The sequence below is a fragment of the Glycine soja genome, chromosome 1, assembly GCF_004193775.1.
Source record: "Glycine soja cultivar W05 chromosome 1, ASM419377v2, whole genome shotgun sequence".
NCBI classification, from domain to species: Eukaryota; Viridiplantae; Streptophyta; class Magnoliopsida; order Fabales; family Fabaceae; genus Glycine; species Glycine soja.
The window spans coordinates 37,396,838-37,412,835 of record NC_041002.1 but is presented as its reverse complement, the minus strand read 5'-3'; the positions used below and the strand labels follow the sequence as shown (position 1 = coordinate 37,412,835).

The 15,998-nt window shown below is 35.0% G+C and overlaps 1 long non-coding RNA gene across 1 annotated transcript; it reads right to left on the bottom strand.

Annotated features, from left to right (window-relative positions):
* Positions 1–1,607: 1,607 nt before the first annotated feature.
* Positions 1,608–1,996, bottom strand: LOC114405007. Its single transcript, XR_003665163.1, has 3 exons — positions 1,975–1,996; positions 1,785–1,869; positions 1,608–1,655 (listed from the first exon to the last, which is right to left on the bottom strand). It is a non-coding gene; the product is annotated as an uncharacterized LOC114405007 (long non-coding RNA).
* Positions 1,997–15,998: the final 14,002 nt, after the last annotated feature.

Genomic DNA, 15,998 nt, shown 5'->3' with positions numbered 1-15,998 from the left:
AGGTAGGGGATGAAAGAAGTAGGCAAGGTATCACTTTCTCATAGCATGAGACTAGGTATAGTCAAATTCCATATGATTCCATGTGCTTCTCGTTTCAATGCTCCCCAATGATTCTAACTTTGCATTTACATCACCTATTGTCGTGCTTAATAAGGCTTTGTATTATAAGGTCCAAGAAAACATTCTAAATTATTCAGCTTTGTTTGTGTCTTAAAATGATTCCTTTGTCCAAAGAAACACTTTGTTTGTGTCTTAAAATGACTCCTTTGTCCAAAGATATGTTGCCTGCATGCCTGTTTAGTAGATACTACAAATATTCTCTACAAGAGATATAATTATGCTCAAGTCAAATAAAATACTATAATCAACAATATTATTCCTTTAAATAAACTATATATATGAAATTTAAATTTAGATTTTTAAATTAAACTAAAATAATTCTATATCAGTTGATTTACACTTTCGATATTCTTTTCTTTTAATTCTCAAGTATATATCCATTATATTATGTAATTTGATCGACAAGGAAATGGCCTAGTGGTCCCATTAAACAATTATCTAATGTGCTCCAATTATTAAGGCAACACCTATTGTTCATTGTGTAGTAGAAATAATTATATAGTCAATCACAATCAAGGAATATCTAAAGACAACTTAAAAAAAAGAAGATAAAAAGGATAGCATTTTTGTTGGAGTTCACTATGGCCGCTCTTGTGTGTTACATTTGTATAGTTTTTCTGACAACTTTTCTTTTCCCTTTTTATTTATTATGCTAATTAACAAGAAAGTCCATATCAAGTTTCCAAATAATAAAAATTCCCCCTATAGGTGACAAGACGCTCACCATGGAACGAAGGCAGTCCTAGAGGCCATGGCCATTGAAGCCTAAGGGGGAATCGAGATGGGTACATAGGAAATGTAGTTAATGGCTCAATTTCCCATAGAGACACTCTAGGTTGCCTATCTCCAGTTGTGGATACATCCCAGCCAACTTGCAATCCAAGCCAAAGCCATGTTTTAATTTTTAAAATCCTTTCTGAATAGAGAGAAATTGTATATGACAACATATTAGAAAGGAAGCCCTTAGTGCATACTATCACTTGACAACACTAAAGAAGGCATCACAATTTATGGTCGATTAGCACAGTGGATGCCAAGTAGTAGTTGATTCTTTTCATTCCTATAGAAGAAAATTCACTTGAGTCACACAAGATAACATATCACATAATTACAAACAAAATTAACATCGCATTGTATATTATCTTAATAAGGCAATCATATATAAGAAATAAGAAGCAACCACACATCTTAAAGGCTAAGCCACATGTCAATGAGAATGTTTTCAGTGTAATGATGTATTCTTTTATGAATGGCCAGGCCAAATGACATACAAGTGACATGGCTTGGTTCAAGGAGAAAAGTTAATCGGCCAAATAAAAGCCAAAGGAAAAATTCAAAACTGAAATGACGAGAAACTCAAGGTGGAGGAGCAAAAAAATATTAATGTTGTCCAGAATATAGCAACATGCCACTTTGGGGGGATGGAAACAATAAAATTACTTGCCAGATAAACAACATAGAATCACCAACAACTAGTCTTTTAGCAGTCACAAAGACACTCCATCCGGTTGTAAGTAGATGCCTTTTGGGCTGGCCTACAAGGGAAAAGAAATAAAAGCCAATTTCAAACATTGTAAACAAGAAAGAAACATAGAAGTCTCATACTGACAGAAAAATTCCCACATTTGCAATCAAACTGCAGGAAACTCAACTTTGTAACTCACCCCGGAAGATATGCCTGAATTTCCACTCATTACCATGCAAATCCCTTGCAATTAATTCTTGAGCAGGAGGTTGTTGAGAGAAATCCTGCATGATCACAATTATAAATTATAAATTCAAGACATGAGAAATTAATAAATTTGACGAATAAGTTGACTTTTTGTAACATGGTCTTTTTCACAAAGGTTTTACCAATGGAGGAAACACTTTTTCAACTGCCCTACGAGGCACAGAGAATCCCCCATGAGTGCTTGCGCCACTGATTGTCAAAGTTTTGTAGAAATAGTTTGTTGGTTGTTTACTTGGGGTGACCAGCTCTGCTGGCTAGTATGCCTCCTTTTGGTCTTACCACAAACACGGTCTTTGTTAAAACCTAAATAACTACAAAAGCAATAACACTAGTTATCAATGAAAAGTTAAGACAGTTATCACTTATCGTACAAGATTCAGAGGTTGCAAGGTCATTTGCGAGTACACTTCATCGGTCTTGGCATCAGCCTGAACCCCAAATAAGCAAACAAATAATTAAAGACACAAGGTGCAGGAACCAACAATGGAAAAATTGAAATAATCGAAGGCCAAAACAAACCAGACTTGTTACTATATATAAAAAAATGTAAACAAATATCAAACATGCATAGTCATATTAGGAAGTTGACAAATGAGTTGAGGAGGCAAGCTTGGATAGTTTGGGATATGAGCATCTACTTCCTTGTTGGTCGACACAGGAAGAAGAAAAAAAGTGCCATGTAGTTTATGTAGAAAAGGTTCATGTTGGTGGTTTCTGGGAGGAGGTAAGCGAAGTTACTTTATTAGCCTTTCAACATTTCAAGACTAAAGAATTGAGCTTGGGAACCAGTTAAGCATAAAACCACACGTGGTTCCCCAGAGTGAAGGAAAAAAATAGGTTGTGCTAAACAAAAGTGTAACAGTAAACCCCACCCATCCTCCAAATTACAAGCAATACGGAGACAAAGCCAAAAGACAAGAGAACATCATCCTTGGCTTGACAAAGATTTTCTATTGACTGAATAGAGCAATGTTGTCAGTATCAGGTCCAAGTAGAGATCAAAATAATAAAAATAAAAATAAAAAATATTTAAAAATGAAGGGATGAATAGAGAAATGTTGTTAGTATCAGGTCCAAGTAGAGATCAAAATAAAAAATAAATAAAAACAATATTAAAAAATGAAGTGGATTAGCCGCAAGAGTCATGCCATTATTTTGTAGTTGCAATTATCAATCCATGTGGACTTGTAGAAGCAAAGACTTTGACTTTAATGTTTTGATGATGCCATATGATCATGCGCTTCTCAAGTTTAATTCAAGACAAAAATCCAAGAAATTCAAGATACATCATCAAGAAGATCTCTAGTGATTTAGGAAGGGAATTCCAAGTTGAAACAACAAGAGGTATGGCCAATGAATTCAAGCAAAAATGTTTTTACAAGAGATTTACTCTCTGGTAATCGATTACCAGTGACCAAAACACTTCCTAAAACGTTTTTAAAATGGTTTTGAATATTTTTGAAGGCATGTAATCGATTACATGAGGATTGTAATCAATTACCAGCAGTTGAAAATGTTTACAACAGTCACTAGAAATTTGAATTCAAAATTTATAATGTGTAATCAATTACACATGGATGGTAATCGATTACCAGCAGTTATTGAACGTTTTGATTCAAACTTTAAAGCCTGTAATCGATTACACAAATCTTGTAATCGATTACCAAAGGAGAATTTTAGAAAATAATTTCCAAGAGCCACATCTGTTCAAATGATCTTTTAATGGCCATCAAAGGTCTATTTATATGTGACTTGGAACACGAATTTGCTCAGAGTTTTTCAGAACAAAAACTTCTTATCCTCTCAAAAGAAAAATTATCTTATCCTCTTAAAAATTCCTTGGCCAATACACTTTCAATTCAATAAGGAATTATTTTGAGTGCTCCATTGTTCAATCTATCTCCTTCAAGAGAGATTTCTTCTTCTCTTCATCTTATTTCTAAAAAGGGATTAAGAGACCAAGGGTCTCTTGTTGTAAAGCAATCTGAACACAAAGGAAGGGTTGTCCTTGTGTGGTTCAGAACTTGTAAAGGGCTTTTGCAAGATAGTGGAACTCTCAAGCGGATTGCTTGGGGACTGGATGTAGGCACAAGGGTGTGGCTGAACCAGTATAAATCTGAGTTTGCATTTTCTCTTCCCTTAAACTCTTTTATTTATTATTGTTTATTGCTTCTATTCAGTAAGTTTAATTTCCATAATTATTTAGGAATTCATTTTGAAAGGAATCTTGGGTTTTGGGTTTAAATCAAAATAGAATTTTTAATTAGGAAAAATTTTGTGATATCTTAATTCAACACCCCTTCTTAAGATATCTGAGGTCACTTGTCTAAGAAGTGGTATCAGAACTTCATTCTTGTATAAAGTTTAGAAGCATCAAGAATAATGGCCTCATCAAACTATTTATTTCCTGAAGGGAATTCAATAAATAGGCCTCCTATTTTTAATGGAGTGGGTTACCATTACTGGAAAAACCATATGCAAATTTTTATAGAGTCAATAGATTTAAATGTTTGGGATGCAATAGAAGTAGGGCCTTATATTCCCACCATGGTTGCTGGAAATACAACAATAGAAAAGCCTAGGGAAGATTGGACTGAGGAAGAAAGAAGACTAGTACAATACAACTTAAAAGCCAAAAATATAATCACATCTGCCCTAGGAATAGATGAATACTTTAGGGTATCAAACTATAAAAGTGCAAAGGATATGTGGGATACCCTACAAGTAACACATGAAGGTACAACAGATGTATTGTACTAGTCTTCTTTCTTCTTCAGTCCAATCTTCCCTAGGCTTTTCTATTGTTGTATTTCCAGCAACCATGATGGGAATATAAGGCCCTACAATACAACTTAAAAGATCTAGGATAAACACATTAACTCATGAATATGAACTATTTAGGATGAATGCAAATGAGAGCATTCAAGACATGCAAAAGAGGTTCACACACATAGTAAATAATCTTGCATCTTTAGGGAAAAATTTTCAAAATGAAGATCTCATAAATAAAGTATTGAGATGTTTAAGCAGAGAATGACAACCTAAGGTAACAACCATTACTAAATCATGAGATTTATCTAACATGTCTCTTGCTACACTATTTGGAAAGTTACAGGAACACGAAATGGAACTGTTGAGACTAAATCAACACGAAGAAAATGATAAGAAAAAGAAGGGAATTGCTCTTAAAGCTTCATCTTCAATCCAAAAAGAAAGTGATAAAGAAGACTTAATTGATTTGAATGAAGATGATGATCTTAGCCTTTTTGTAAAAAGGTTCAACAAGTTCCTGAAAATCAGAGGAAATCAAAGGAGACCAAATTTTAAACCTAAAAGAAGGACAGAAGATTCATCCTCTACTCCAAAATGCTTTGAATGAAATCAACCTGAACATCTGAGGGTTGATTGCCCAATCTTCAAGAAAAGAATGGAGAAATCTGAAAAGAAAGATTTTAGTGAAAAGAAGATGAAGAAGGCTTACATCACATGGGATGACAATGATATGAAATCATCTGAGGATTCAGAAAATTAAGAGATAAACTTGTGTCTAATGGCTAAAAGTTATGAAAGCAATGAAGAGGTAACATCTTCAAATAACAACTTATCCATTTCTTTTGATGAATTACAATATGCATTTGCTGATTTCCATAGAGAATCAATCAAACTTGCAAAGTTAGTTTCATCTTCTAAGAAAACAATTTCAGATTTAGAAATTGAAATTTTAAAATTAAATAAAGAATTAGATCATCTTAAAACTGAAATTTCATCTTCTAAATCAAATGATAAAGTTTATGTCTCTACTATTCCTGATAAAAAAGTAATATTTGATTCATATAAATGTTGTAGTAAGTATGAAAAAGAAATTAAAGATTTGAAAAACTCACTTGCAAAATTTTCTATAGGTAAAAATAACCTAGATGTCATATTAGGAAAACAAAGATGTGTTTTTGATAAGGCAGGAATAGGATATAAACCTGAAAAACAACAAAAATTTCTTTGCTTCCACACAAAAATATAATTCTCCTTTCATTACTTGTTTTTATTGTGGAAGAAAAGGGCATGGCACATCTACATGTTATTTTAAGAAAAATTACAACAATATCAAAATGATATGGGTTCCAAAAGGATCTTTAGTTAACACTAACACACAAGGACCCAATAAAGTTTGGATACCTAAGTCACAAACTTGATCATGTAGGTATCCTTGAAGAAGAAATGGTACATAGATAGCGGTTGTTCAAAACATATGACGGGAGATTCATCAAAGTTCACACATATCTCTCCCAAGAAAAGCGGACATGTAACTTATGGTGACAACAACAAAGGTAGAATTCTTGGAGTTGAAAAAATAGGTACGAATTCTTCAAACTCCATTGAAAATGTTCTACTTGTTGAAGGCCTTAAGCACAACTTGCTTAGTGTTAGTCAATTATGTGATAAAGGCTATCTAGTATCATTTGATTCTTAAAAATGTCTCATTGAACATAAACATGATACTAATATAAAGCATATAGGGTATAGAGTCAACAATGCTTATATGATAGACTTAAGCCAAAAATTAGATAATAATAAATGTTTTCTTAGCAAAGATGATGATCCATGGCTATGGCATAAACGTATTGCTCACATAAACATGGAATACTTAAATAAATTAATTTCAAAAGATTTAGTTGTTGGTTTGCCTAAATTGAAATTTGAAAAAGATAGACTGTGTGATGCATGTCAAAAGGGAAAACAAACTAGAGTGTCTTTCAAATCCAAAAATATTGTTTCAACTACTCAACCATTACAATTGTTACATATGGATTTGTTTGGTCCCTCTAGATTATGAGTTTTGGCGGAAGCTATTATGCACTTGTCATTGTTGATGATTATTCTAGATACACTTGGACATTATTTATCACTCATAAGAATGATACATTTCAAGAATTTAAGAAACTTGCAAAAGTTATTCAAAATAAGAAAAATCTCAAAATTACATCTATTAGAAGTGATCATGGGGTGAGTTTGAAAATAAATAATTTGATTTATTTTGTGATAAGCATGGCATTGAACATAACTTTTCTGCACCTAGAATCCCTCCACAAAATGGAGTTGTTGAAAGGAAAAATAGGTCTTTAGAAGAAATTGCTAGAACCTTATTAAATGATACTCTTCTTCCAAAATATTTTTGGGCTGAAGCCGTTAATACTGCATGCTATATCATGAATAGGGCTTTAATAAGACCCATTTTAAAGAAAACTCCATAAGAACTATTCAATGGTAGGAAACCAAACATCTTGCATCTTCATGTTTTTGGTTGCAAGTGTTTTGTATTAAACAATGGAAAAGAAAACTTAGGAAAGTTTGATGCTAAGTCAGATGAAGGAATTTTCCTTGGTTATTCTTTGCATAGTAAATCTTATAGAATTTATAATAAGAGAACAATGACAATTGAAGAATCGATTCATGTTTCCTTTGATGAGTCTAATGATATTTCTCCAAGAAAGGATATTTTAGATGATATTGCAGAATCTTTAGAACAAATGCACATTCATGGACAAGATTCTAAAGGAAAAGGAGAAGGAAGCAATGAAGATCCTCCAGTAGAAGTCAAAGCAAATAATGATCTTCAAAGAGAGTGGAAAGCTTCAAGAGATCATCCCCTTGACAACATTCTTGGTGACATCTCAAAAGGGGTAACAACTAGACATTTTCTCAAAGATTTATGCAATAACATGGCTTTTGTATCTATGATTGAACCTAAAAATTTAAATGAAGCCATAATAGATGAAAATTGGATAATAGCTATGCAGGAAGAACTAAACCAATTTCAAAGAAATAATGTTTGGGAGTTAGTTGAGAAACCTGAAAACTACTCAATCATTGGAACAAAATGGGTGTTTAGAAATAAATTAGATGAAAATGGCATAGTTATAAGGAATAAGGCTAGATTAGTCGCCAAAGGATATAATCAAGAAGAAGGAATAGATTATGAGGAGACATATGCTCCAGTTGCTAGATTAGAAGCCATCAGAATGCTATTAGCCTATGCATCCATAATGAATTTTAAGCTTTATCAAATGGATGTAAAAAGTGCATTCTTAAATGGCTTTTTTCAAGAAGAAGTATATGTAGATCAACCCCCTGGATTTGAAAACTCAGACAAGCCTAATCATGTTTTTAAATTAAAAAAGGCTTTATATGGCTTAAAGCAAGCCCCTAGGGCTTGGTATGAGCGTCTAAGTAAGTTCCTTTTAGAAAAGGATTTTTCTAGAGGCCAAGTAGATACTACCCTTTTTATAAAGAGAAAATCACATGATATTTTATTGGTTCAAATTTATGTTGATGATATTATTTTTGGATCTACTAATGAATTATTGTGCAAGGAATTCTCTCATGACATGCAAAGTGAGTTTGAAATGTCAATGATGGGAGAACTTAATTTCTTTCTTGGATTACAAATTAAACAAACCAAGGCTGGTATATTCGTCAATCAATCCAAGTACTGCAAAGAGTTAATTCACAGATTCGGCATGGAAAATGCTAAGCACATGGCTACACCAATGAGCACTGCTTGCTATATAGATAAAGATGAAACCGGTCAGTGAATAGATGGTAAGCAATATCAAGGTATGATCAGATCCCTTCTTTATGTATCTGCTAGCAGACTTGATATAATGTTTAATTTGTGTATGTGTGCTAGATTTCAATCAAATCTCAAACAATCACATATTAGTGCCGTTAAAAGAATCATAAGATATTTATTAGGCACTATGAATATAGGTTTATGGTATCCTAGGAATTCCACATGCACCTTAATAGGATACTCTAATTCAGACTTTGTCGGTTCTAAAACAGATAGAAAGAGCACAAGTGGAACTTGTCAATTCATTGAATCTGCTCTAGTTTCTTGGCATAGTAAGAAACAAAATAGTGTTGTTTTATCTACTGCAGAAGCGAAATATATTTCTGCCGGAAGTTGTTGTGCACAGATTTTATGGATGAAGCAACAACTCTCTGATTATGGAATCTTTCTTGACCATATGCCTATTAGGTGTAATAATACAAGTGCAATCAATCTTTCCAAAAATCCAGTTCAACACTTTAGAACCAAGCATATAGAAATTAGGCATCATTTTCTAAGAGATCATGTTCTAAAGGGAGATTGTGTGCTAGAATTTGTTGATACAAAGAATCAACTTGCTGATATCTTTACAAAACCTCTCCCCAAAGAAACATTCTTTGCCATTAGAAGAGAATTAGGCCTCTTAGGTGTTAGTGATTTGGATAAACAAGGATTGATTGATTGATTGAAACATTTATGCTTAATGATTGATTGATTGTGTTGGTTAATTAAGTATGTTATTGTGCTTGATTTTGCTTGACTACTAGAAATTCTTGTTAGTATGATTGATTGATAGAGTTTGATGATGATTTTAGACTTAGACTTAGGAATTTTTAAGAGAAAAGGCTCCTATAGTGTTCTGGTAATCGATTATCCACCTGTGTAATCGATTACACATGAACAAATGGCCTGGTAATTGATTACCCCTGTGTGTAATCGATTACAGTAGAACATCAGTCTTGTAATCGATTACAGTATCCTGTAATCGATTACCAATGGTCCTCTCCATAAAAGCTCACATAAACCAGTAGTGCTGCGTAGCCACACTCCCCTCGACGTCCCTCTTTCTCCCTAAACTTCAAATCTTCATAACTCCCTCAATTCTTAACCAAATCACGTCCCACAAAGCCCAAACTTCATCATTTTCAATCCTCATTTGATTCAACCGATTGAAATCTGCAAAATTTTATCAAATGGCTGAATCATCAAAAATGCGAAAGGGCTCATCCACTTCCTCCGCCGCTGCTGCCCATCGACACCACGGACCATCTGAAGCTCCCACAGCACCACTTCCCCCTTCCTTGTCATCTCCACGATCATCTACTCTATTTTCTTCAGATGATCAACGTCTACGGTACACTTCTCAATTTTCTTCTAGGATCATCTTAGACCCTAAGTACCTAGACATAGATTTCTTTAATGATGAGACATTTGACTGTTATCAAGTGTTTCAAAACTCTGGATTAGTTGATTTTATGTCCTTAAAATTGCCTTATTATCCTGAACTAGTTAGAGTCTTTTACAGTAATTTAAAAATTCAGGATGGTACGATTCACTCTGAGGTGCATGGTATTCCTATGATCATTGATCAATCTCTGTTCTTTTTATTAACTAAATTACCCAGTCAAGGTGCACCTTTAGAGGGCACCATTGTTTATGACTGGAAGTTCGACTATTCTAGTCATGATGCTCGTCGTATGGTCTGTAATGACCAGACTGATATGACTAGTAGATTGTTGGCCGAATAATTAACCTTTGATTATCGTATCATGCACTATATCATAGTTAGAATTTTGCTTCCCCGTTCTTCTAATCTGGCTCAAGCCTCTGAGGAGGACTTGATTTTGATGTGGGCTTTCCTTATCGGTTGTCAGATCGACTGGGCTCACTTGGTTAGGTACTGAATGCATAAGGCATTACGGGCCAATGCACCTCTTCCGTATCCTCAATTGGTCACCATTTTTCTCCGTCATTTTCAAATTCCTCTTGATGATGAGCCTTTTGTTCAAGTCAAGCAATCTTTTGCCATTGGTGCTGGTGCAGTAACTTCATTTGGTTACCGTAAGGATCATGATGGACATTGGCTGAAGAAGGACACGTAACCTCCGCAAGACGAGCGTACTCCCTCTCCTTCTCCTCAACGACATGATTCCTCAGCCCTTATGAATGAAGTTCTTTCGGAATTACGGGGCCTCCGCACCTATGTTAGCAAACACTTTGATTCCTTGGATGGTCGCTTTGAAGGAATGGATACCCGCATCACCCAGCTTGAAGAGGATGTGAGTTATCTTCGTCGGTGCTTCGACCTTCCACCACCTTCCTAGTTTTAAGATTATTATTATCTTTTATTTTAAGCCGTGTATTTGGCTTTGCCTTTTAAGTTATCATTTTCTGCACTTTAGTTATATTTCGGTATTTGGCACTTAGTATTTTATGACTGGATTATATTTGGTTTTGACTTATGAATGATTATGCAAACTTTAGTTATATTTAATTATTATTCTTCCACCTTGTGTTGCTTACCACGTACTTTGGCTTTTTGATGTTGCCAAAAGGGGAGACAAACAGGGAGGTTTAGAAGCTTAGAAATCAAGAGATCATTAATTCCAAAACATAGGGGGAGTATGGAATGAGTGAATGTAACATTATATCTTGCATATATTCTATCTTGTATCTTGATTTTAGAAATTAAATTGTCATCATCAAAAAGGGGGAGATTGTAGAAGCAAAGACTTTGACTTTGATGTTTTGATGATGCCATATGATCATGCACTTCTCAAGTTTAATTCAAGACAAAAATCCAAGAAATTCAAGATACATCATCAAGAAGATCTCTAGTGATTTAGGAAGGGATTCCAAGTTGAAACAACAAGAGGTTTGGCCAATGAATTCAAGCAAAAATGTTTTTACAAGAGATTTACTCTCTGGTAATCGATTACCAGAGGATGTAATCGATTACCAGTGACCAAAACACTTCCTAAAACGTTTTTAAAATGGTTTTGAATATTTTTGAAGGCATGTAATCGATTACATGAGCATTGTAATCGATTACCAGCAGTTGAAAATGTTTACAACAGTCACAAGAAATTTGAATTCAAAATTTATAATGTGTAATCGATTACACATGGATGGTAATCGATTACCAGCAGTTATTGAACGTTTTGATTCAAACTTTAAAGCCTGTAATCGATTACACAAATCTTGTAATCGATTACCAGAGGAGAATTTTAGAAAATAATTCCAAGAGTCACATCTGTTCAAATGATCTTTTAATGGCCATCAAATGTCTATTTATATGTGACTTGGAACATGAATTTGCTCAGAGTTTTTCAGAACAAAAACGTCTTATCCTCTCAAAAGAAAAATTATCTTATCCTCTTAAAAATTCCTTGGCCAATACACTTGCAATTCAATAAGGAATTATTTTGAGTGCTCCATTGTTCAATCTATCTCCTTCAAGAGAGATTTCTTCTTCTTTTCATCTTATTTCTATAAAGGGATTAAGAGACCAAGGGTCTCTTGTTGTAAAGCAATCTGAACACAAAGGAAGGGTTGTCCTTGTGTGGTTCAGAACTTGTAAAGGGCTTTAGCAAGATAGTGGAACTCTCAAGCGGGTTGCTTTGGGACTAGACGTAGGCACAAGGGTGTGGCCGAACCAGTATAAATCTGAGTTTGCATTTTTTTCTTCCCTTAAACTCCTTTATTTATTATTTTTTATTTCTTCTATTCAGTAAGTTTAATTTGCACAATTATTTAGGAATTCATTTTTAAAGGAATCTTGGGTTTTGGGTTAAAATCAAAATAGAATTTTTAATTTGGAAAATGTTTGTGATATCTTAATTCAACCCCTCCTTCTTAAGATATCTGAAGCCACTTGTCTAGCAGGACTAACCAGCAAGAAACATTTAAAGGACTAAATTAACCTAGTGTATTATATTATAATTTGTAAGGCAGAAAGCTGAGCAACATCGTCCCTTCCAATAAGGTAATTTTGCAAAATATAATCATGTTGGATTTGTAGCAACACATCCAGTATCAACAAATCAGACTAGTTCCAAGTGCACACATAATGATATTTTGGCCCTTTTAATAGCTTAACTTTTTAGTTTATAGGAGAGCTAATTAAGATCATGTTTGTAGTACTACAAATTAAGATTCAAAGTTAATATCATGTATTATATTGAATAACATCATTAGTGAAAGCTAACTCTTCGAGACTAACAATCCACTGCTATCTATTATACTGAATAACAACATTAGTCAAAGTCATAAAGCACCCTCTCTGTCACTTCCTACTATGGGGAAACACGGTTATTGGTACATTAACACATTGATGCATGCAAATAAGGCAAAAAAAAAAGGTACATTCTGAACAGAAAAATAAAAAGAAGAGTTATTCAAATTAGTATGAAAGAACTCACTGAAGGTTCCAAGAGTTATTCAAAAAACTATTAGTATATTAATAATCAAATTGTAATTATATACTAAGTGGTTGTTGGCCTATGAGACCTTGTTACTCCTCTGTACATGGAAGCCCCTCTTGAGAATCCACTGCAAAGTAAGCTAACAAAAAAATAGAAAATTAAGATTTTTCAATAAAAAAAAAAGAAGAAGCAAAGTAAGCACAAAACATAACCAAGGCTACAATCAAAATAAAACATTATGCCATAAAAAATAAAACCAATTTTCAAATTTGATATTTTTGCACCAAAATGGTTTCTCTTCATTAACCCTACTACTTATATCTATCAGAAACCTAACTAATAGTAATTTGTGAACCATCATTACGAGGAAAAACTGAAAACTATTAAACTAATAATCACCTAAGGGCTATGGCAACACCTGAATTACCCTCTGAGAGCATTATAAGTAGAATCAAATATATCAGTATAAGGAAAAGGGACAAGACAAAAAAAAACTCATTAGGACCTCTGTCACAATCACAAGAGTGATAACATTTCTCAACCCCTGACACCAACTCCCTACCTCTCCAATTTCTGCGAGAACAACTTGGTGGGGAACATGTTGTCCTCAAAATACTCCTTGTAAGGGTGGTCCTTGGGAACAAGCCTGAGAAACTTGTCGAATTGTTTATCGGCTTTATCTTTCTCCCCTCCCCCCCCATGACTTTAACCTGGGCAATCAAGAGCTTGAAGTCTCTAACATCGGAATCCCTTGTTTGCTTCTTGCACACCTCATTTGCTTCTTCCACTTTTTTTAATAGCCCTTTCAAGGGTTTGTTGGACTACGAAGTTGCCATGACAAAGTCGTGGAACACTTCCATGCGAAGCGATTCTTTCTTGAGGATTTCCTTCAACAGCTCGCACACGCTGGTGTGGTTGTCATTGTAGATGTGCATGTTTGCCTTCAGGAGCGGCCACTCCAGCTCCTCCGATTCAAGCTCAATCAAACGATCTAAAACCCAAAACGCTTCATCCATTTTACATGCTTTGATTTTGACCTCCATGAGAGCATGGAGTACGTCGATGTCACACGAGTTGGTGTTGAGACGCTCTTCGAGAAGCCTCTCGGCTTCCTCCTCAGTGAAGACGGCGTCAGACTCGGCAACGGGGGGAGTGAACGGGGCAACGATGATGGGGGGTATGGTGGAAGCGCACAAAGAAGAAGGCAATGGTGGTGATGATGATGCAGGTGGTTTCGACGATGGGGCATAGAAACAAGGTTAGGGTTTGGAGGAGAGGGAGGGGGTGTTTCTTGGGTGCGAAACACGGGGTCGTTACGGCAAAGGGGAAGAAGGAAAGTGAGGTGGCGATAAAGAGCGAAAGGAGAAGGAAGTGGATAAGGGAGTGGGAAATGGGTAAGGCCCTAGAAGACTGGTTGTCAATGAGGATAAGGTTATAACCCTAATTAGGGTGCATGAGAATGACACTACTTTCAAAGACGGTTTTTGAAAAAAACCATCTTTGAATATTCGATTTTGACGATGATTTTCGTGAAAGCCGATATCTTTTTGCGGTTACGTAATTGAAATGTTCTTTATATTTACAAAAATGTCACTATCTTATATACTAAGATGGTTTTCTCGTGACCGTCGTCGAATTTGCATTGTAAAAGAAGCCTTTTTTTAGTAGTGATGGCTTCTTTGGCTATGGATGGCTCAAGGTTCTCATGAAGTGGATGTTTTGAAGCATTGAAAGCTGTTTTCGGCTTATGGATATTGTTATTTGACAAAGTGATCATGGTGTGCAAGTTTTGTGATGTAGTATTCTCAAGTGGAAGGTTAATGGTAGGAAAATTTATGTTTAAGGGAAGAGCTTGATTACTTAATGACGTAGCAGTCAGTGGTGCTTCTTGATGTGGCTAGGTTAGGTTCATGGTGGTTGCATGGTCATTTTGTGGTGTGGTTGTGGGTGGTGGTGGTAATTTAAGGATTGAGATATTGGTGACAGGTTGAGTGATGGAATTGTGTTGTGCATTTTGAATGAGTTTAGTGTAGGGAACATGGTTGTCATGAAACAAAACATGATGTTAGATTTCAGAGGAAGAAGATCACAAAACTGAATGACAAAATAATGAGAGAGAGCTGAACTTTCTTCTTGATTAAAATGTTGAACAATACAATGTTTAAATACTAAAAACTTGGCTAACAATCTCCACTAACCACGTCTAACAATCCTATGTTAGTAGTGCTAACAATAACTTAAAAAGAGAAAAAAAGTAGCTAATTTTCTCTGACTTTTATTCAGCTTCTCACATGCACATATGAGCTTGAATTATGTTGCAACACCTCCCCTTAATTCAAACTCATACATACCAATTTTCTCCATAAAGAACTGATGTTTGGCTTGAGCTAAAGCCTTGGTAAACAGATCTACATTTTGAACGTTTGTGCTGCAGAATCTTAGAGCTATTGTTTCCTCTGACACAAGCTTCCTTATGAAGTGATGTTGAACTTCAATATGCTTGGTTCTTGCGTGAAACGCTTGGTTTCTTGTCATAGCAATCGCGGACCTGTTATCACACCATATCTTAGTTGCTCCTTCCTGCTCACAACATAAATCTTTCAACAACTTTCTAAGCCAAACAACTTGTCTTGCTGTTGCACTAGCAGCTACATATTATGCTTCAGATGATGACAGAGCCATAGTATCCTGCTTCTTTGAGCTCCAAGTGATAGCTCCTAAGCCAAAACTAAAAACTGACCCTGATGTACTTTTCTTGTCATCCAAACTGCCTGCCCAGTCACTGTCTGTGTAGCCAACTAACTTGAATTCACTGACATGTTCATACAAGATTCCAAAACGAGTTGATCCTGCAACATACTTCAAAATCCTTTTTGCTGCACCTAGTTGTTGCTTTGTTGGAGAGCGCATGTATCTGGATACCACACTTACACTATGAGCAATGTCAGGACGTGTGTGAGTGAGATAATTCAGACCTCCTACAAGACTTTTGAACAGCTTTTCATCAGCTTTTCCTGTGCCATCCTTCTTCTGCAGCTTCTCATTAGGATTCATAGGAGTTCTGACAGTTTCACATTTTTTCATTGAAATTTTCTTCAGCAAATCCTCAACATAC